At 34.9% G+C, this 21,611-nt stretch overlaps 1 protein-coding gene across 4 annotated transcripts in view; it reads left to right on the top strand.

Annotated features, from left to right (window-relative positions):
• Positions 1-20,634, top strand: part of LOC148955565 (cysteine and glycine-rich protein 1-like) — a 121,666-nt gene extending 101,032 nt beyond the window's left edge. For all 4 annotated transcript variants that reach the window (XM_089102859.1, XM_089102851.1, XM_089102868.1 and 1 more), the window contains exon 7: positions 17,690-20,634. The gene's annotated coding sequence lies outside the window, so the exon portion shown is untranslated. The remainder of the gene's footprint in view (positions 1-17,689) is intronic.
• Positions 20,635-21,611: the final 977 nt, after the last annotated feature.

Below are 21,611 nucleotides of genomic sequence, written 5' to 3' on the forward strand. Positions count from 1 at the left end.
TAGAAGACATGCGACAAAGAGGATCAGAATGAACCAAAATGAAAATGAAGAAAAGAGAAACATGTGGTTAGAAGATATACGATCGCGAGAACAAAGTATGCAGTTAGAAGATATTCTGCATCGAGAATTTAAAGCAACAGCAGGAATCAGAACTTGCCAAAGATGAAAGTGAAGAACAAAGAACTGTTAGGTTAGCCGACACGCTAAAGCAACTATCAAGACTGTTAAAAATGTCAGTGAAGAATAAAAAACTGTGTTGCTAAAGGAAAGCGAGAATCAGAACAAGTCAAAAATGAAAATGCAGAAGAAAAAAGGTACTTGTGTACATAATGGTACATATTCGAGAACAAACCGGTTTTATCTGTCTTTATTAAGAGACAATTAGCTTACGCTCAGTGGAAAACAAGTGACGGGTGATAGGATACACTGGATTTATATAGTTTGGGCTATATATTTGGACATTAGGGGGTGGGGGTAAAGTATTTGGACAGTCTGAAGTTTGAAAACAATTCTTACTTCATAATATGTAGCATAATTGTACCTATCACATTTTGCATGCAGACCCGCTATACTCCCCTCTCTCCCCCAATGTGCAAAAAAATATAGCCAACATTTATTTCTAAAGTATTGTATTTTCATTATATTTTGGTGTATTTCATTAGGATTGACCTAACTTTACTTCTCGAGTGTGTACCATTATGTACACAAGTACCGAAAAAATATTATGTTAGAAGAATAGCACCATCGCAATATTCGATGTCAACAAATTGTTGCATAAAACCCAGTAAAAACCTACAAAGATGCAGTAAACTACGCAAGTGTTATTTACAAGTCATTGAAACCCTTCAACTCTGCATGTATTAAATAAAAAACAAGTTTTTTTGCTGAAAGTAAGGAACGACGTTAAAACTTAAAACGAACAGAAATTATTCCGTATATGAAAGGGGCTGTCCCCTCCTCAACGCCTCGCTCTTTACGCTAAAGTTTTTTATTTTTTAAAAAAAAAAAAGTTGTGAGAAAGTCAAACTTTCAAACAGTTCGTGGTAACGAACTGTAAGTAAGAAGCGACCCGGCTCAATAGTAACTGAAACTCTAGAAAACGGTATTTTGATACAAGTAGATACATCAAAAGAATCGGATTTTGATGCTGATTTCAAATATATAAGTTTCATCAAGTTTATTCCTACTTATCAAAAGTTACGCGCCTGAGAAAATTTGGCTGATTTTCGAAAAAGGGAGGAAAGACCCCGTAAAAGTTATAGAACCTTAATGAAAATCACACCATCATATTCCGCGTATCAGAGAACCCTACTGTAGTGGTTTCAAGATCCCATCTAAAAAAATTTGTAGTTTTGAATTTTTTGCCAGAAGAAATATCATGGATGCGTGTTTTTTTTTTTTTTTTTTTTTTTTTTTTTTTTTTTTTTTTTTTTTTTCCCCAGGGGTGATTGTATTGGCCCAGTGATACTAAAACGTTATGGGAGGATTCATTGGAACGGAAACTAAAAGTTATAGTGCCCTTTTTAAGTGACCAAAAAAATGGAGGGCAACTAGGCCCCCTCCCACGCTCATTGTTTTCCCAAAGTCACCTGATCAAAATTTTGAGATGGCCATTTTTTTCAGTATGTTCGAAAATATCATAAGTAAGTCTTTTAGGATGACTTAATCCCCCGAAGTTCCCGGGAGGAGGGCTGAAAAATATGAACTTTACCCAATGTTAACATATAGTATTGGTTATTGGGAAGTATACAGTACAGACGTTTTCAGGTGAGATTTTTCCTGGTAGTGGGGGGGGAGGTGGTTCGGGGGTTATGTGGGAGGATCTTTCCATGAAGGAAGTTTTCATGGGGGAAGGGACATTGCTATGAAGGGGACGCCGGACTTCATAGCATTATTTAAAAAAAGATCAGAAATTAAATATAAAAAAACAAGTTTTTCAACTGCAACAGCAGCAACATCAAAACTTTAAACGAACAGAAAATATTACATATATGATCGGGTTCACCCCCTAGTCAATACCTCACTCTTTAAGCCAAAGGTTTTTTAGTACTTTCATAAGAGCTATTTATTCTAATTAACGGCCTTTGTGATTAAGCGGTCATTTTTAAAGAATTGGAAGAAAATTCGAACTTTCGCTTAAAGGGCAAGGTATTGACTAGGGGGCGAACCCCCTAATATACGTATTAAAAATATATGAATATAGAAGTTGGTTCCGTAAATTAATTCGTAAGTTGCGTATATTTATTATAAATAAAATCGTTCGTAAATAAAATTAAACAAGTTCCGAGAAAGCCATTTAACCAAATAAAAGTAGGCTAAATTAATATGCAAATTTTGTTTTAATTATTCATGTACGGTGAGCCAAGATCAAAACCTGCATTTATTCAAAAACGTTCAAAAATTAAATTAAAAAAAACAAGTTTTTTTTAACTGAAAGTAAGAGGCGACATTAAAACTTAAAACAAAAAGAAATTATTCCGTATATGAACGGGGCTGTCCCCTCCTCAACGCCTTGCTCTTTACGATAAAGTTTGACTTTCTCACAACTCTATTTTTTTTAAACAATAAAAAACTTTAGTGTAAAGAGCGAGGCGTTGAGGAGGGGACCGCCCCTTTCATATACGGAATAATTTCTGTTCGTTTTAAGCTTTAATGTCGCTCCTTACTTTCAGTTAAAAAAACTTGTTTTTTTTTATTTAATAGCGTAAAGAGCGAGGCGTTGAGGAGGGGACAGCCCCTTTCATATACGGAATAATTTATGTTCGTTTTAAGTTTTAACGTCGTTCCTTACTTTCAGTAAAAAAAATTGTTTTTTTATTTAATTTTTGAACGTTTTTGAATTAATGCAGGTTTTGATTTTGACTCACCGTACATGAATAATTAAAACAAAATCTGCATATTAATTTCACTTTTATTTGGTTAAATGGCTTTCTCGAAACTTGTTTCATCGGAGGAAGGATTTTGAATTGAAAGTTAAGTATTTTCCAGTAGATATTTTTGCTTGACTTGTGACCACATGGGAAGGATAAAGCTATAAGATTAAGGAAACGGAATGTAAAAAGGGGGGCCTTCACATTTATCTAGTAACAAAGCGTAAGAATTTACTGGAAGTGAGGGAGATATTTTCCTTAAAAATCGCTAAATTATACCCCAACAAAATCTAAATATATATTAGGGGGCCGCCATGAGTGCATTATATTAAATACATAACCTAACCAAAATACCAACTAAATATTTAATTAAACTATAGCTATAATGTATTTTCCAAAGCGATCCATTGCGATTTATCTGGTATAAAGACTTGTATAGACTTGTAGATATTTATTTCCATATCGTTATTTCCTATGTTTGATCCGAGCGCTGTAATTTTTTCAAAATACATATCAACTGAATTGTATTTTAATGCTGATTTTGAATATTTTTAAATTATTTCGTTTAACTTAATCCATCAAAAGTTATGAGAAAATTAAGAATTTATTAAGTAGAAATTCTGAAATCGCGTAATTTGTTTCCACAACGTATTTCTATCTGACTTCAGAGACATAATCACTTATAGGCTATTGGAATATATATATAGGGGTTTACTTGGGGACTGCTGTGCTTTGTCGAATTGCATTGCAGCATCAACAATTTCCAAATGAATTTGTTTGGCCTGTTATTGAGCATCATTTGATTTCTGAAGAGTTCCACAAACAAATACGAAACTGGAACTCATGTTTTGCTTTAGTGTTATGTTTGCGATGATTGAACCAAAAATAGTCGTAATTTTTTCAGCTTCAAAATAGCTGGACAAATTTATCACAAAGTCACTTCAGCGGCACACCCATCACAGACGTATGAAGGTGATTTTTAACCATATTCATCTGGCCAAATCTACCTTTTGGACCCCAATGGAGATATTAAAGAACAGCTTTCACATCTTTTAAATTATTAGATCAGTTGATTTTATTTACGAACGTTTTTATTACTAATAAATATACGTAACTTACGAATTAACTTACGTAACGAACTTCTATATTCATATATTTTTAATACGTATATTAGAGGGTTCGCCCTCTAATCAATACCTTGCTCTTTAAGGTAAATTTCGAATTTTGTTCCAATTCTTTAAAAATGACCCCTTAATAAAAAAGGCCGTTAATTAGAATAAATAGCTCTAATGAAAGTACTAATGAAAGTAAGGTTCTATAAAATCTTTGGCTTTAAGAGTGAGGTATTGACTAGGGGATGAACCTAATCATATAAGTAATATTTTCTGTTCGTTTTAAGTTTTGATGTTGATCCTTACTTTCAGTTGAAAAACTTGTTGTTTTTTATTTAATTTCTGATCTTTTTTTTAAATCATGCTGGCAAATCCGGCGCCCCCTTCAAAGCAATGTCCCTTCCCCCAAGGCAACTTCCTTCATTGAAAGATCCTCCCACATAACCCTCGATCCACCCCCTCCACTACCCGAAAAAATCCCCCCTGAAAACGTCTGTATACTTCTCAATAACCAATACTATATGTTAACATTAGGTAAAGTTCATAACTTTCAGCCCTCTCCCCGGGGAATTCGGGGGATTCATCCTAAAAGATAACTTTTGATGGGAGGACTAAACTTGATGAAACTTATATATTTGAAATCAGCATTAAAATCTGATTCTTTTGATGTATCTATTGATATCAAAATCCCGTTTTCTAGAGTTTCGTTTACCATTAAGCTGGGTCGCTCCTTACTTACAGTTCGTTACCACGAACTGTTTGATTCGCTCGGGAGTCCTCCATTATCCAAGAGGTCAAGGAGCCAATAAAGATGATTTACTTGGGGACTGCTGTGCTTTGTCGAATTGCATTGCAGCATCAACAATTTCCAAATGAATTTATTTGGTCTATTATAGGAAACCAATTGATCTCCAAAGAGTTCCACAAACAAATACGAAACTGGAACTCATGTTTTGCTTTAGTGTTATGTTTGCGATGATTGAACCAAAAATAGTCGTAATTTTTTCAGCTTCAAAATAGCTGGACAAATTTATCACAAAGTCACTTCAGCGGCACACCCATCACAGACGTATGAAGGTGATTTTGAACTATATTCATGTGGCGAAATCAACCTTTTGGAACTCAATGGAGATATTAAAGAACAGCTTTCACATCTTTTAAATTATTAGATCAGTCATAACCCATCAGATCTCTAGGAAGAAATATTGTGAGACACAAACAGCTATGCTAAAGGTTACATGTAAATGCAGCATATATATATATATATATATATATATATATATATATATATATATATATATATATATATATATATATATATATATATATATATATATATATATATATATATATATATATATATATATATATATATATATATATATATATATATATAATATAGTGGACTTAAATTTTGCTTTAAAATTTAATATGTAGAGGGGCTCTGCAAAAAAAAAAATTCAATCGGGCCTCGCACTTAGTTGATCCGCCCTGTTGTCTATATATTAAATATTTATTAAAAAATATACCTACAATGTAGATTTCAACTGAGCCTAAGCTAATTTTCTTTCTATACTGCCGGCCAAAAACCGGTTAATGTCTTATCTACATTGTAGATATACATTCTCAAGTATGTACCATGTAATGCGAAAGTACCGAATTTTTGAATTATTTGTTTGTATTGCTTCAAGTGAGATTTGATTTAAATTAATTGAACTATTTGGTAACTTCAATTATAAAGGATTTACATGTTTTTCAGGGTAAATTCAACACCTCAAGCTCTGGGTCCCTTAGCTGTATCCCACACTTAACTAATGGGATAGTATGGCTTGGCGACTTGAAAATTTATGGTCTTTTGTTACAATACCTATTATTTGAAAGGGAAGGAATGACATGTATGTTATTCTGATCTAATGCTGTTGGAATTGTTCACTTCACAGATCAACTACATTAAACTAGCAATTGAGCCTGTCGTAAATACTTCCTAACGTATACTTCCTTGTGAGGACCAGAGCAAAAAATATGTTCCGCCTTTTCCCTCCAACACAAAAGTTGAAGTTCCCTTACTTACACTCCTCCCATAAAAAAAAAGAATCCTGAAAGTTTCAACTCAATCCCCAACCATAAGATGAAGCAGGGTAGACTAACCAAACTGCGTATACAATTTGTAAACATTTTAAGGAAACCTATGGACTGTATAGTGAAAATACTCTCTTGGATTCAAGAACTAAATACATGTTGTGTTACATCGCAAGAAGTTCAAATTTCCCCTAAATCTTTCCTTAGGATATCCTCCCAGCCCGTTCGAGGACGACCTGCTTTTCGTTTGGCCCTACAGGGTTGGCCGATAAGGACGATCTTTCGCAATCTGTCATCCTTCATTCGGAGAACGTTTCCTAGCCATCTCAACCTTTCTCTCATTGTAGCCTTTGAAAGTGGAATTGAACAATGTCTCGTACGGCTTACTGTTAGAGATACGGTCAATCAGACAGGCGCTTAGAACAATCCGTATGCAATTTCTCTGGAAAACATCTAGCAAGTCCTCCTCCGTCTTTCGGAGCGCCCACGCTTCAGAACAATACTTGGCCACTGTCATCATAGTAGCTTACAATATTCCAATCTTGGTTTCCAGACTTATCTTCCTACTCTTCCAAACTTTTTCAACTTTGGAAAAACAAAACAAAAAAAAGTCTTTGGCTATTCTACTTTTAACATCTTAACTGCACCCGCCGTCTTTACTAATAATTAAATAAAAAAAAAACAAGTTTTTTCAACTGAAAGTAAGGAGCAACATTAAAACTTAAAATAAACAGAAATTATTACGTATATGAGGGGGTTCGCCCCTTAGTCAATACCTCGCTCTTTACTCTAAAATTTGAATTTTGTTCGAATCACAATTCCTTGAATCACAAAGGCCGTTTAATGGCTCTTTTTGAAATTAATAAAAAAAAAAACTTCCGCGTAAAGAGCGAGGTATTGACTATGGGGCGAACTCCCTCATACACATAATAATTTATTTTTGTTTTAATTTTTAATGTTGCTCTTTACTTTCAGTTGAAAAAACTTTCAGTTTTTTTTTATTTAATTTCTGATCGTTTTTAAATAATGCTGGGAAATCCAGCGCCCCCTTCATAGAAATGTCCCTTACCCAAGGAAACATCCTCTATGGAAAGATCCTCCCACGTAATCCCCTCCTCCGCCCCCCCTCCCACCCCCACCTGAAAAAAACCCTCCTGAACCTGTATATTTTCCAATAACCAATACTATGTGTAAACAATGGGCAAAGTTCATAACTTACAACCCTTCCCCCCAGGAACTGTGGGAGACTAAGTCATCCTCAAAGACATGTTTATTAGATTGTCGACTATGCTGAACAAAATGGTTATCTCAAAATTTTGATTAGGTGACTTTAGGGAAAAAACGAGCGTGGAAGGGGGCAAAGTTGCCCTCCAATTTTTTTGGTCACTTAAAAAGGGAACTAGAACTTTTAATTTCCATTTGAATGAGCCATCTCACGGTATTCTAGGACTACTGGATCGATACGATGACCCCTGGAAATAAATAATAAAATAAAATAAAAAAAAATAAGAAAAAAAATAAATGAACACGCATCCGTGATTCTTTTCTCTGGCAAAAAATACAAAATCTCACATTTTTGCAGATAGGAGCTTGAAACATCTACAGTAGGGTTCTCTTTTACGGTGAATCTGAGGGTTTTAAGTTCTTTAAGATTCTATCATATTTAGGGGTGCTTCAACTTTGTTTGGAGGATCAGGCAATATGTTCAGACTCCTAACGTTTGGTGGGTTGGGCTAAATTTGATCAAATTCATATATTTCAAATTGGCATAAAAATATATTTCCTTTGATGTATCTACTGGTATCAAAATTCCGTTTTTTAGAGTTTTGGATACTATTGAGTCGGGTTGCTCCTTACTTACAGTTCGTTACCACGAACTTTTTGATACTACCTAGATAAGTGGAGCTGTCTACTTGATCGGTCTTCTTGTTACCCAGCATCACCTCTTCATCTAACTTATTCCTAGCCTTAGCGACTTAGCCTTCTTAACATTAATTTTCAAACCTATTCTTGCGCCCTGAATTCTCAAAACCTCCAAAGATTCATTCATTTTTCTGCCAGATCCTGTTAAATGCTAAATGAATTTACATAGAAAAAAATAACTTCTGCCTGAAATGGTTTAGTACGTGTTTCTTGTACTCTCTCCCACTGATTGAATTCTTTTTTTTTGCCTTTAAATGAATACAAGTCTTTATTGGAACATCTTAGCGAAAAAAAAAATCCGAAAAAAAACTATTTCTTTGGCCTTGTAGATTCTAAATATGTACCAAACAGTTCGTGGTAACGAACTGTAAGTAAGGAGCGACCCAGCTCAATAGTACCCGAAACTCTAAAAAGCGGAGTTTTGATCCCAGTAGATCCATAAAAAGAATCTGATTTTAATGCTGATTTCAAACATATAAGTTTCATCAAGTTTAGTCTTTAGTCATATCAAACGTTACGCGCCTGAGAAAATTTGGCTGATTTTATAAAAAAAAGGGGAAAGACCCCTAAAAGTTATAGAACCTTAATGAAAATCACACCATCATATTCAGCGTATAAGAAAACCCTACTGTAGAGGTTTCAAGCACCTATCTACAAAAATGTGGAATTTTGCATTTTTTGCCAGAAGAAAGATCACGGATGCTCGTTTATTTGTTTGTTTTTTTTTTTTTTTTTTCCAGGGGTGATCGTATCGACCCAGTGGTCCTAAAATATCGTGGGAGGGCTCATTGGAACGAAATTTAAAAGTTCTAGAACCAGTTTTAAGTGACCAAAAATTGGAGGGCAGCTAGGCCCCCTCCCACGCTCATTTTTTCCCATAGTCATCAGATCAAAATTTTGAGATCGCAATTTAGTTCAGCATGGTCGAAAATATGATAACTATGTCTTTTAGGATGAATTAACTCCCGAAGTCCCCGGGGGAGGGCTGAGAGTTATGAACTTTACCCAATGTTAACATATAGCCTAGTATTGGTTATTCTGAAGTATGCAGAGGTTTTCAGAGGGGATATTTTCTGGTAGGTGGGGGGGGGGGTCGGGGGTTATATGGGAGGATATTTCCATGAAGGAATTTTTCATGGGAGAAGGGACATTGCTATGAAGGGGGCGCCGGATTTCCCATTATTATTAAAGAAAAAGATCAGAAATTAAATAAAAAAAACAAGTTTTTCAACCGAAAGTAAGGAGCAACATCAAAACTTAAAACGAACAGAAAATATTACGTATATTCTTGGGTTCACCCCCTAGTCAATACCTCGCTCTTTAAGCCAAAGATTTTTTAGTACTTTCATAAGAGCTATTTATTCTAATTAATGGCCTTTGTGATTAAGGGGTCATTTTTAAAGAGTTGGGACAAAATTCGAACTTTAGCTTAAAGAGCAAGGTGTTGACTAGGGGCGAACCCCTTAATTTACACATTAAAAATCTATGAATATAGAAGTTTGTTACGTAAGTTAATTCGTAAGTTACGTATATTTATTACTAATAAAAACGTTCGTAAATAAAATTAAACAGGTTTCGAGAAAGCCATTAAACCAAATAAAAGTAAAACTAATATGCAAATTTGTTTTTAATTATTCATGTACGGTGAGCGAAAATCAAAACCTGCATTAATTCAAAAATTAAATAGAAAAAACAAGTTTTTTTTAACTGAAAGTAAGGAACGACGTTAAAACTTAAAACGAACAGAAATTATCCCGTATATGAAAGGGACTGTCCTCTCATCAACGCCTCGATCTTTACGCTAAAGTTTGACTTTCTCGCAACTCTATTTTTTTAAACAATAAAAAACTTTAGCGTAAAGACCGAGGCGTTGAGGAGGGGACAACCCCTTTCATATACGGAATAATTTCTGTTCGTTTTAAGTTTTAACCTCGTTCCTTACTTTCAGTTAAAAAAAAAGTTTTTTTTTTATTTAATTTTATTAAGAGTGCTGTTGAACGTTTTGGACCTAGCTCTATTCGCCCCCTGTAGTGGGATGTATGTACATACTGCAAGCGGATACATCTGAAAACATTTGAATGCACAAAACTGTTGCGAACTATTTTGTTATTTTACCGATAGTTTATCCAGTTTTTGAATTTCATAACTTGCTTTTATTTGATTACAATTTTGCTTTGGAGTCTTAAGTGCTTAGAGTTCTTGAAAGCAGTATTCTCTGACACATTTTTTTGACAAAATTTACCTTTTTGCATAGGTTCCAAATATAAAGCAGCTTAGAAGAACAGGGGGGGGGGAGTTAATCCCCTTCACCAGTGGTAAACAAGAATTTTAAAAATGTACAAAAAGGAAATTAAGACATATTCTCATTTCAACGTTGGTAAAAACCACAGTTTATATAATTATCCAGTAAGTTTACCGAAGATGATTTCTGGTTCTTCATTCTCGGTGCGAACAAAAAGCTCCTCCCACTTATTTGTGCACTTATTACCCACTTATTGGTGAGCCGGCCAAGTGGTTTTGTCAGCACTTGTTCCGTAGGTGATTATTCTTTGTCTACCCGTGAAAATATCTAATGCCGCTTATGTTTATACCACAGTTTATATAATTATATTATATAAAATATATTATATAAACTGTATATTATATAAACTGTGGCTTATACGTTCTCTGGAGCACTCGCACCTCGGTCCGGGTTTTTATAATGGGTGAGATAGGGAAAGATCATACTGCTAATTATATAAACTGTGGTAAAAACAAAGCTCCCTCCAGCGCAGCCCCATCTCACTCTGATAAATTTCCTGGATGCGCATATAGTGTATCCCCTAACAGTCGTATCTTATGGGACACAAGGTAAATACATTCGCATTTATTTTAAATAAAGTAATGGGAGGCCGATTAAACAGTTTGTTTCCCTCTCTATAGAGCATAGACGTCAAAAATAAAGTGGGACTTGGAACTTGGACTTGAGAGATTTATCACGCTTAATAGGGAGTGATACCCTTTGTGTATGTGCCAAGTTTCGGCAAATTTTTGGAAAACCGTCAGTTGGGTATCAAAAGGACATATTTACATAATAGTAAATTTTCAGAGGAGCAGAAAAAAAGCCTCATAAGTTTTCTTTTATTTTCCCTCTGATAACCGTAAAACAAAAACCAATCGACATGTATTGATTTTAAATATCGATCCGTTTTTGTTTACAGTTATTGGAGGGGAAATAAAAAAATTTGAAAGTTTTTTTTTTGCTCTTCTGAAAATTACAATTACGAAGATACGTTCTATTGATACCCGACTGACGAAACTCTCCTCCGGAAGAAGATGTTTACCATGAAAGTAATGTTATTGCCTTTCTTTCTACATTATATAAACATTAAAGAGAAACTTTTTGCTTTTGAAAGTGGTGAAAGGACTAGTCACCTTAGCCTATACCATGGACACGGTTTTTGTATATATTTTTATGCAGAAAAATGCGACAAGTGTAAACAGAGATTTCCAACGGTTAGACCCACCCGCTACTCCAAAAATATATATTTAACCGTTGTAATCATAGATAACCACATTTTTGACAATTGGAAATATTCACAACAAATACTTTTCTATTATAATTTTGGTATGTTCCAATCAGCGTGTAAAACAAATTCATATTTTGGAAGTTCGCACCTGAAATTATCTAATAAATGTCATCACTTTGGTTATTTGCGCTCACCAACTATAAACTTTACAGGATAAGGTTTTTCTGTCTGTATCAAGAAACATAGAAATCTCTTATAAATGTATATCTCAGCTTTATTTTTCAATTACTCTATAATATCATCTTTACCCCTACGCACCCCTCCAAAATATATATCTCCGATTGAGTGCATCTATCAGAAATTTCCTCTTCTGTTTGTTATTACTTATTCCTTTGGATTAGTCTAGATATTCGACATTTTTGTGACATCATTATCATCATTCGTCAATTATTCACCGTCGCTTAACCAATAATTATTCTATTACGAATGTTTTCACAGGCCAAACATTCTCGGAATGGGCTTTCAAGTGGGTAAATCATGTAACAAATTGAATAAAGGGGGGTCTGGGGATTGTTTATTCAGATGCTGATCCCTTGTTCACGTGGGCTATTTCTTTTGTTGAATTAATCTTATTGAGGTATAAACCCTTAAGTGACATATTCAGCTCAAGTTTCTTGACGTTAGTTGAGTTTTGAGTGTTTTATTTAAATAGTAACTGAGAATATAAACACTTGGTATGGAAACCTTGTATACGTTGTAACGGTGACCCTGGGAGCTTTTTTCAGGAATTATTGTATGCCCTCTCCTATTCCCCCTCGTTTGTAGTCATTGATTATTCCTTCTTCCCCTCCTTCTGATCAAAACACACAATTTACGTGTTTTGGACTTTTGCTGGATAGTTTTATCTGCCAGTTTTGTCATATAGTATTAGAGGCTCTTGGGAGGGTGGCACCCTCACTCTTGTTTGGGTTAAGTTCTTTCTATTTTAAGCTTAGCTTGTATTCTTTTTTACATTGTGTCCATTGTAGATTTCAACTATTCATCAATAGTAATATATGTTGTTTTTAAGTTTGATTGAATAAAAAAACAAGTTTTTTCAACTGAAAGTGAGGAGCAACATCAATGCTTAAAACTAACAGAAATTATTACGTATATGAGGGGGTTCGCCTCCTATTCAATACCTCGCTCTTTACGCTAAAGTTCGAATTTCGTTCGAATCACAAATCCCTGAATCACAAAGGCCGTTTAATTAGAATAGATAGCTCTTTTGAAAGTACTGAAAAAAAACTTTACGTAAAGAGCGAGGTATTGACTAGGGGTTGAACCCCCTCATATACGTAATAATTTCTGTTTTGTTTTAATGTTGCTCCTTACTTTCAATTGAAAAAACTTGTTTTCTTTATTTTAATTTCTGATCGTTTTTCAAATAATGTTGGGAAATCTGGCACCTCCTTTATAGAAATGTCCCTTCCCCCAAGGAAGGATCCTCCCATGTAACCTCCTCCTCCGACCCCCTCCCACCCCCCACCCCCACCAGAAAAAAAATCCCTCTTGAAAACGTCTGTATACTTCCCAGTATCATATACTATATACAAACAATGTGCAAAGTTCATAACTTGCAGCCCTTCCCCCAGGAACTGTGGGGGATCAAGTCCCCCTCAAAGACAATTTATTAGATTTTCGACTATGCTGAACAAAATGGCTATCTCAAAATTTTGATTGGGTGACTTCCGGCAAAAAAAGAGCGTGGGAGGGGGCCAAGTTGCCCTCCAATTTTCCGGTCACTTAAAAAGGGCACTAGAACTTTTAATTTCCGTTTGAATGAGCCCTCTCATGATATTCTAGGACTACTGGATCGATACAATCACCCCTGGGAAAAACAAACAAACAGAAAAAAAAACAACAAATAAACACGCATCCGCGACCTTTCCTCTGGCAAAAATACACAATTCCACATTTTTGCAGATAGGAGATTGAAACATCTACAGTAGGGTTTTCTGTTACGGTGAATCTGATGGTTTGATTTTCATTAAGATTCTATGACATTTAGGGGGTGTTTCCCCCTTTTTCGAAAATAAGGCAAATTTTTTCAAGGTCGTAACTTTGATGAATAAGATTCAGCTTGATGAAACTTGTATATTTGAAATCAGCATAAAAATCCGATTCTTTTTGTGTATTTACTGGTATCAAAATACCGTGTTTTAGAGTTTCGGGTACTATTGAGCCGGGTCGCTCCTTACTTACAGTTCGTTACCACCGCAGTTTATATAATTATCCAGTATGATCTTTCCCTATCTCACCCATTATAAAAACCCGGACCAAGGTGCGAGTGCTCCAGAGAACGTTTTTGCAGATAGAAACATAGGCGGCATCAGATCTTTTCACGGGTAGACAAGTCAGACTGTGATCTAACCGGAAACAAGTGGAAACCCGCTATTACGAATAATGTACTTTGTTGGAAACAATCGGAAACAGACTAACCCGCTAATGCAGAAAGAAGTGGGAGGAGCTTTTTGTTCGCACCGAGAACGAAGACCAGAAATGATCTGCGATAAGCTTACTGGATGATTATATGAACTGTGGTTACCACGAACTGTTTGATGTGATGATCACTTTATTTCTGCTTGTTTTATGTTTTAATAGGGCTCTATACTTTTCTTTGAAAAGTATTTTATTGAAAATATGTTTTTAATTGATTTCTGTTCGTTTTCACGTGACATAGTTTTATTGTGGACCAATTAGAAATTGGTCCATTTTTTTCAATTTTTCTGCTTAAGAACTAAGATATTGGAAGGCAACCTAAATCTTAGGTAAAATTAGAACATTCAGTCAAAATGTACGATCATGTGTAGTTTGTCCAGTGATTTGTAGGTAATTTATTTACAATAAAATTGGAAGTGGATGGAAAAGCGTTTTTCATTCTACGGATTGAAAACTGGTATACAGGATGCCGTATCCTGTAGACACGATTGAAAATAATTGTCTTATCCAATTTTTGTATATATTATGTATGTTATAAGGAAATAAGCACGTGTAAGCACGGGTTATAAGTAAATAAGTATACATCTGTGTTAACCGTATCGCCGAGAATTTTTTTCTAAAACGCTAAGGGAAGAGCGAACTCGTTGCTAGCCATCCTGTTCCAGTAGTTTTGCTAATGTACATCAAATATCTTTGGTGATGTTCCCTAGTGTGACTTTTATTTTCTTTTTCCTTTGTTATTTTTTTTTTTACCTTTGTTATACTCCGTTTTAATTCCATGTGAATTTTCGGGCAATAAATTTACTTACTTACTTACATATCTTAACGCTCTATTTATATTGAAAGATTCTTTTCGTGTTCCTCTTTGTTGCAATTGTTGAATTGTTTTGATGTATGTATCTCTGGGTCTTTTTTTAAAAAGAATTTTGTTGTGTTGTTCTTAAAAAAAAAAACGTCACGAACCAATACAACCAGATTTTTTTTTTCGTTAAGCCCTTTTGGCCGTGCCTATTTGTCATGTAATTCTCAAGTGGGTCACCGAAAAAATGTCAATTTTTGGCGTTACGAGTCAACACAGCTAGATTTTTTGTCAAAGTGTGTTGTCCTCATGAAGGCCCTCTTAGTCCTGAAATTTTCAAGATGATTGGAGAAAATCAAAGTTTGGTCCATTTTGGTGTGTCGCGAGTCGATATGGCCCCTAGTTTTTTCAGATATTTTCTCCTCTTAGGTTCCTTTTGCCTATTATATATGCCCTGTAAGTTGCAAGCCGGTCGGATGAAAAAAAAAATAAGCCGGGCCTGTTTCGGGCGTCATGAACTAAAACAATCAATTTTGTTCCATATTTCTTGTCTTCATTGAGGGCCACTCGTTTCTGTCTCCACCTGCTGTAAGTTCCACTTAAACATATAAACGTGCCCGAATAAATTTGGAGTCCACTTGCACCCCCTCCTAACACTTGATCCCCCAAGTAGTTACTGGGCCATTGCAGGTAACGTATTTTGAAAACTCATGTGCATATAACGTTATTGATTGGTTCAGATACGTGTGTGGTTTGAGGAGCACCCATGGAAAATTCTGGGATTTCTTGGCCAAGCGAACGATCCTTAAAGACTTTCAAGCTGATCGGACAACCAAGACCAAACGTGCCAACCCTTCCTACAAAAGCCTTTATGTAAACATTCGGGACAGTTTTTTTTGTGATTTAGGGTCATTATCCATGGGGCTATCGGGGTCATGTCGAACCTTTAGACGTACTTATGAAACCTATCGACTATTTTGAAAAAAATACTATATAAATTTCACTCCGTTTCTGATCGTATTAGATTATAAATTTTGGCTATGTGATTGGAAGACTTTGTCTTCCATACAAAATATCCGGGGTAAAAAAAAAATAATAAATAAAAAATAATAATTCATGAGAGACTAAAGGCTATTTACAAAGTCAAAGCTACTGCATTGTCTCTGATGATGTTGCGTAAAAATTAATCTTCAAGGAAAATTTTCTTTTTTCGGCAATGATAGTGCTATAATTTAACAACAGTGTTCGCTGAACAGTTTCTGTTTCTGTTAAAGTATGATTTCTTTTTCTTTCAGGTAGCGTTCTTATCTAAATTAATTAAAACACTTTTTCCACAAAATAAGTTTTTCAAAGAAAAGTAAAGAACTCCATTAAACGAAAAATGAGCAAAAATAAAAATCAAATAATTTACCAAGCGTGAAACTACCACAAATCAGCATCGATAAATAAATGAAATCCAAAGCGAACAGAAATTACAATAAATAACTGAGTGAAACTCAAAACGAGCCGAAATTAACATAAGTTGGGCGCAAAACCCCTCAGCCTTCCCCAGGCCAGAAAAATATTTGCACTTTACTGAAAAAATATAAATGTTTTTACATTTATAAATTTAATAAATCAAATAATATTAACATTTTGATTATTAAATATCAGTATATGTATATTAAACTGACAATGCACATTTATTTGTATTTTTTCAGTGAAGTGCGAATTCCCTCAAAAACATATTTTCTATCTGGAAATCAACAACGCTGAACAAAATGGCTATCGTCAAAATTTTGATTGGATGTGTTGTGGGGAATGATGGGCGTGGGGGGGGGCTAGTTGCCCTCCAATCACTTTCGACTATTAAAAAGGGCACTAACCCTTTGAATTTCCAATCCAATGAGCCTGTTTTGAAGTTTCTACGACAACGCCTTCTATAAAACCTTATATGCCCCCAGGGCATAACTTAAAATCCTTTCCGTGAGGGTTGTGGGGGAGTGTCCTCCTTAAAAACATATTTTCTATCTGGAAATCAACTACGCTGAACAAAATGGCTATCTCAAAATTTTGATTAGATGTATTTGGGTGAATGATGGGCGTGGGGTGCTAGTTGCCCTCCAATCACTTTCGACTAATAAAAAGGGCACTAACCCTTTAAATTTCCAATTGAATGAGCCTGTTTTGAAGTTTCAACGACACCGCCCTGTATAAAAATTATATATGCCCCCAGGGCATAACTTAAAACGCTTGCCCTGAGGGTTTTGGGGGAGTGCCCTCCTGAAAAGTATATTTTCAATCTGAAAAGTAACTACGCTGAACAAAATGGCTATCTCAAAATTTTGATTGGATGTGTTTGGGGGAATGATGGGCGTGGGGGGGGGGGGCTGTGGGCCCTCTAGTCATTTTCGACTATCAAAAAGCGCATTAGCCACCCCCGTTTCCACATGAATGAGCCCTTTTCAAACTTTTTACGACAACGCCTTCTATAGGATGTGCCCGGGTATGGAGAAAAAAAAAACACATTGTGGCCACATCGTCCTTTACTTAGGCAGCGCTGGCGCGCTGCCTATGATAGCGCTAGCGCGATATATATATATATATATATATATATATATATATATACATATATATATATATATGTATATATATATATATATATATATATATATATATATATATATATATATATATATATATATATATATATATATATATATATATATATATATATATATATATATATATATATATATATATATATATATATATATATATATATATATATATATATATATATATATATATATATATATATATATATATATATATATATATATATATATATATATATATATATATATATATATATATATATATATATATATATATAATAATTTCTTGAATTTTCTCACTTCTTTTTTCTTTTTTTAGGTTCCACTTCCATTTGATGTTCAAGAAAAAATTCCACATTTCTTTATTGTGCCTTATTTCTAATAGTGTTGATAGCTTCTACTTAGCTTAGAATGCTAAACTTAGTGTAGTTAACGTGAGTAATTTATATGTTTTTTTTTTAATTTCACAGTGTCCATTTTGTGCCATTATGTGTCTTATATTTTGAAGTTGGAGCCAACATACATTTTGTCTTAATCTTCAATTAAATAAAATGTTAATTTCGACCCCCCCCCCTTCATCCCCTCAATCGAATTCTTAGGTACTGCCATTTCAGAAAGTAGCGTTAATGAAGCACATTTCTGGAAGTATAATAATGAGCTTCTAAATTATGCGCCAACTTAGTGGTGATTGTACGTACTATTTTGTCTGGGAATCTCGTTGTTTGTACTAATATTCTCGCGACAAGAAATATAACCGAAAATTTTGCAGCAAAAATTGTAGCATAAATTGCCGTGACCAAAAGAAAAAAGCTAAATTATCATTCTGCCAATTGAAAATCGGTTGGCGGAGAACCCTAATGTAAGGCACTGTCGTCGGTACGACTGATAATTATTTCGCCAACAAATTTTTTATCTATAAGCTATTATATTGGATTTCCCGGCGTTGTAGCGTTTTTAGATGTGGCTCTGATTACCGTGTGAAACCGCGGACACTTTCGTAATAAGATTTATCGCCCAAGGTACGTACAAAGCCCCTCCTCCTCTCCTCAAAAAGGAACAATTACGTACTTGTCTCTAAGAAAGGGGTAGTTTAGACGTTCAAGACGCAGCGAAGTATTTATGGTTTTAGAGTCTTCACTTCGCATCTCCGTGAATCAGTACAAAATGTAGCAAATTAAGAAAAAAGTTGAAAAAGCGAAAACTTGTTAAGCATATTGGGAACTGAAGGAGACCTTGTAATATGAGCTCTACTAATCGATCCGACGTATTCATTTTAGAAAGGTGTATGCAGGCCTGTACGGATAACTTTATTTCGGTGGGGGCCCGACAGATAGGGAAGGTAGGGGTGCATTTTCGAAAAACGGGCAAATTGGCCAATGGAATATAAAATATAAGATGGAGGAACAACCAGAAAAATATTGAGATGCTACCATTTCGACTAACCGTCAAAAGCACTAAACGTCATAAAATCTAACCGTCAGAACCACTAACCGTCATAACATCGACAAAAAATTGATAAGTTTATATAATAGTAATAAATATATAATAGTTTAGAAACAAACTTCGGCCATATATTTGCACATCAGGGGAATGGGGGTAAATTATAACATATATTAAATACGTATCCTAACCTAGGTACTTTTCCCCCCTAAACCCCAAAAAACTATAGTTTTAAAATATTAGATGTTATGACGGTTAGTGGTTCTGACTCTGACGGATTTTTTTGTCGATGTTATGATGGATTTTGTCGATGTCCTGACGGTAGTGGTCCTGAAGTTTAGATGTTATGATGCCTTCCCAAAATATTGAGGCTGCAGTTAGTGACGCGCACTCCGTAAACCCTGTCCTACGTACATGCACGGGCGTGCATGAACCTGAATTTTTACGCTGTAATTATTAAGTAAGACCTTTTAAGTTACAGCGGCTACCTTGCGCCGTAAACATACTTCAGGATGTATCGGCTGTTCAAAATCCAAATGCATTCCAAGCAATAAACAAGTTTTAAACAATCGAAATGGGAGGTTACGGGGTTGTATGGAAAAATGATAAAATAAATAAAGACGAAGTTGCAAATACTGCCAATCGATACCGTAGAAGCAACTATCATCTGTAGTCCATATGACTTAAAACATCTCAGCTTGTAGGGAATCAACCTGTTTTCATTTTTGACGCCCGTGGTATATCTAAGAATACTTTTTGATACATTTTTTCAAGATTTTAATTGAAGACTTCAAATTCATTCCTTTGTTATGAACATTTGATCTTTTTCTAAAAGTATTGTTGATTGGCCACTTATAAACTTTACTTATAGCTAGCTTATTGCATTACGTTCTGGCTTAGAATATTCCAGTTCTTTACTTTTTAAGACTGTATGTGCCTCAAATGCGATAGTCCAGCACCCAATTTCTTTAGGTTTATCCAAAGACTTTTAGAATATTATAGAACTTAGAATAAAATAGACCAACATAGTACCAATATATCCATACCCAGGGGGGCTAGGGTTTCCCCATCCTCAAGATTTTTGTTCGACTCGTAAAAACATAATAAAAATGCATATAAACAAATTTTTGGTGCGTTTTTTAAGATTTCTTTTTGTATCCCCCCCCCCAAAAAAAAAAATTACCCCCCCCCCCCCGAACCAAGATTCTGGATGCGTCCTTGAATATAGCCTATGAGAAAATAGACTGTAATTGTGGAAAACATTTTGCCCATGGTAATTCTAATTTACTTCATCTTCTTTAATGTAATTTTACCTATTTTTGGAGTCTAATACTGTAAAGATTTTGTCACCTAAGCTCTTTGTTTTCATTTAAAATTTTAGGCCTATTGCCTGTTGTCCTCTATTGCTCGTATAACCAGGATAGTTACATTGTAGTGCTTAGCGGGAAATTAGGGGTAAAATAAAGCCGGTTCTTCGATGCTCGGGTCCGGGTCAGCCCTTTTTGGACCTAGGGTTGGCGTAGCAGCGTTTTAGTTTCGGTACCCAAGAAATTTAAAGCAATATACATGACATGACAGTGCCTTAATGTATAGGCCTACACCGTAGCAGTTTTGTCGCTACATGCTAAACCTGTTACTCTAGGAAATTAGAAGAATCAAATACGGATTGGAGAAAACGGGACAAATATTCGTTTGTTCAATACCCCCCCCCCCAAAAAAAAAAGTCATCGGCATTAAAACTCATTTTACTAAAACCCACCGATGTTTGCTGTAAATTATAAACAAGAGTAAGACCGTATCCAGGATTTTCGTTTGGCGGGGGGGGGGTACAAAAAATACTTTAAAAAACGCATCAAAGTTTTTTTTTATATGCATTTTATTACTTTTTTACGAATCGGATAACATTTTTTTTTTGGGGGGGGGGGTCAAACCCCCTGACCCCCTACCTCTAGATACGGCCTTGAATAGGAGAAATCGTCTTTTGATCTAAATTAGTATTCAAAAGACTTACATCTCCAAAATAGACTATTGCTTAGAAAGAAAAAAATACACAAGCAGGTCAATTTATCTGCCAAGCTCCAAGTTGTGCTTTGTCTGCTCAGTTCTTGTCCTAAAAAAAAACAAACTAAATCAATAAATAAAATTGGCGAAAAAAAAAATGTGCAGGTGCAAAATTGTAATTAGATTTTATTTTAGTTTGGACAGTCGTTGCTGGCCTTTGCTAGCGTTTTTACTAGCCATTGCTGGGCCTGCTCTTTCTTTTAGAAGCACTGTGGATTCAGGGTTGGGGTAGGGTATTCTTTACTGGAAAGATTTATTTCAATGTTAATGAAAACCCCACAAAGTAAACTTTCCCCAATCTAGGAAGCCCCCTCCCTGGATGCCACTATATGGGAAAATGCGGGTTTTAGCTGAATTAGGATCAGAATCCCTGTGGTCTCGAGAAAATTTCCGCCAAAAAGTTTCGAAACATTTTTAGGCTAAGTGACAAAGGTTGTTTCACGTTATTGTTACAGAACTGTATTTACTTAGTTAAATAGAAAATCGGTTCAAATTAAGTAGTTTTTTATTAAATATAATTCTGTTTTCTCTCTGTCTCTCTCCCTTTCTTGGACATGAAAATTAATTCCATTTTTATTTTACGGTTTATAAAGTCAGTGCCATTTCAAGTGTATGCTCTTTTTTTCTATGATTCTGTTTAGTTTCAGTTTACTTTAACCAATGGGTATTCACTGTTGCTTTTTGTATTTTGTACAATGTTGCTGTATAATTATTAGAATAAATCTTTCTTGAAATTGTGG

This window comes from Artemia sp. Qi Xiang Cuo, chromosome 2 (genome assembly GCF_049724085.1).
Source record: "Artemia sp. Qi Xiang Cuo chromosome 2, ASM4972408v1, whole genome shotgun sequence".
NCBI lineage: Eukaryota > Metazoa > Arthropoda > Branchiopoda > Anostraca > Artemiidae > Artemia > Artemia sp. Qi Xiang Cuo.